Here is a 2,866-nt window from a genome sequence, read left to right on the forward strand (position 1 = left end):
ATGAATGAATGAGCGGATGAATTTTTACTGACTGTAGGCCCTTGAACTGTACTTTTACCTGTTTTCTCCTACATGAAATTAGATGCTAATGCTCTGCTTTGCTCATAAGGTTGATGGGTTAATCAAATGAGGTATGGAAGAGCTTTAAAAATTGTAGATATTTTAAATTGTAAATTTGAATAATGAGAACACTACATTTTTATAATTCAGAATACTGGCTATTTTGGATATAGCTTTATTTTTACCTTAAGAAAGAGACAAGCATATTATTGCCTATTTGAAAATTTCTTTATGAGAATATCTCTTTAATTATTTATTTATATTTTTAAAATTGTATATATCTATGATGTACAACATGATATTTTGATGTACGTATACATTATAGAATGGCTTAATTGAGCTAATTAACGCATATGTTACTTCACATACTCTCTTAGTAATTTTCTTTTTTTTTGTCATAATGTATTCTGCAGTTTACGTATTTATTTATTAAGTAGATTTGGGGGTACCAGTGCAGTTTTGTTACATGTGCATATTACGTAGTGGTGTAGTCTGGACTTTTTGTGTAACCATCACCTAAATAGTGTTCATTGTACCCATTAGGTAATTTTTCATCCATTATCCTCCTCCCACCCCTCCCACCTTTCTCAATCTCCGATGTCTACTATTTCACTCTCTATAACCATGTGTAGGAGAATGCCTCCTTTTTGCAATGCAACAGTGAATAATGCTGTAGGAATGGCCAGATAGACCCATGTCTGCTGAAGTTGGATCCCTGTTATGCCCAATTACCCTTTTGTTCTTCATGCCTCAAAATATCATTTTGCCCCAGTGGCCAGGCATTAATGGGCCATGCTAGCTGTAGTGTATGTGCTATTATGGAACATGTAATACTAGTTTCGGAGTTCCTGCTTTTAACTGAAGAGCCACATAGTTACAGTATCATGTCATGAATTCTAATTCACTAGAAGAGCTAAAGAAGAAAAGTCTCTTGAAAGCTTTCCCAAATAACATGTTTTTTAAATTGTGAGTATTTTGATTAATGGGATATTAGGGGATGATGCATTTTCATTTGTAAATAAAAATTGAGATTTAAAAAATAATTGTTAAAGAAGGCCATTTTAGAATAATCCTATCCCTCCTGAGAAAAGTTGTCTTGACAACAGTACCATTTATAATTAGAAATGATGAATATTTTATTTCTCCAAGGAAAATTCTCCCTAAGTATGCTAGACAGTGATCGGGCTAAATGTTCATCAGGCTCAATCATTTCTGGTGCAAAAATACGCTATCGACTTTTTGGCTCAATAATAATCAAGGCTTATTTTTTAGTTTGTAAAGAAAGGATTTTCATATACATTTATTACTAGTATTCTGTGAGATATGAAAAGGAGATATTATTGACCTCATTTTACAGAAATGGTACGTAGCTAATAAGTGGCAAAAATAGAACTAAAGAAATGAAGATTAGTTTTTTCTTTGCATCATTTTGCCAAAATGTGCAGAAGCATCTGACACATTTCATAGTTATGCTTTTGTTCATGTTGTAATCCATTTTTTCATATCTTGAAGTTTGTATTTTTTCAATTTGTAATGTTTTATTCTCTTTCCTTATGAAGAATTGGCTAAAATTAAAATATCCAATACAGATTTTAGTCTTTTTGGGTGTTAATGAAAGTAAACCATTTAAGTAAATGACTATTCAAATTAAAAGGCAAGATTCAGGATTCATTTTGTGTAATCATTTATTGTGAGTCAACAAACATTCATCCAGTGTTTACTATGTGCCAGGCAATGTGGGATGTTGAAGATAAATAAAACACTATTTCTATGGGAGGGATGGAAGGACACATCTATAAAGCATTGACAGCTTTCAGAGTATTGACATTGAAATTGCTGCATGATATCAGAGGATAGAACATTCACTTTCAGTTAAAAAGTTCATGAGGGCTGTGGGAAGAGGTGGCACTTGAGGTGCATCTTGAAAAAGTAGATGTATTTGAGGAGGGAAGTTAAAGTGAGGGTGTAACATCTACGAGAGGAAATGACATGTGCAATCCAACGGGGTCAGGGAGCAAGAGGGGAGAGCAAGCGATTCGGAGATGAGATGGAATGTTAAGTGGGGTCTGACTTTAGAAGGCCTTGGTGCAATTTTAAAGCAAACATTTATTATCCAATAAAGTCTGTTACCATGAATTCAATGGCTTAGTGAATTACACAATTGTTTGTATCTGATTATAGGTGATATGGAGCTTTCATGATATAAATTTACATTCTGTCATCACCTATAGACTATGCTAAAATCCATTCACTAATGAAACCTTTTAACTGTATTATGATTAAAGTTTAAGACAAACTTTACTTTAAATATTATACTTTTGGAAACCTTAATGACTATTTTCACAGTGATTTTAAAGTTAAAGTAGTATCATATGGACTATTTTAGTTTCATATGTAGTAAGATTTACTTTAACACAGGTTCACTGTTTGGATTCTATTCATAATAGGGTAGAATTTATTTATTTAATTTCAAAATATTAAGGGGGGGTACAAATGTTTTCATGACATGACTACCTTGTATAATGCTTAATTTGTGGCTTTTAGTGTGCCCATCACCAGAATAGCATTCATTGTACCCAATAGGTAAGTTTTTACCGATTACTTCCCTCTCATGTTCCCCCATTCTTGATTTCCAATGTCCTTTACATCTCTTTGTGCTGTGCCCATGTGTGTCAATCCTTTAGCTCCAAATTATTAGTGAATATATGTGGTGTTTGTTTTTTCATTCCAGAAATATTTCACTTAGATTAATGGTCTCCAGTTCCATATATGTTGCTGCAAAAGACATTTTTACATTCCTTTTTAT

This window comes from Propithecus coquereli, unplaced genomic scaffold, assembly GCF_000956105.1.
Source record: "Propithecus coquereli isolate 6110/MARCELLA unplaced genomic scaffold, Pcoq_1.0 Scaffold366, whole genome shotgun sequence".
NCBI classification, from domain to species: domain Eukaryota; kingdom Metazoa; phylum Chordata; class Mammalia; order Primates; family Indriidae; genus Propithecus; species Propithecus coquereli.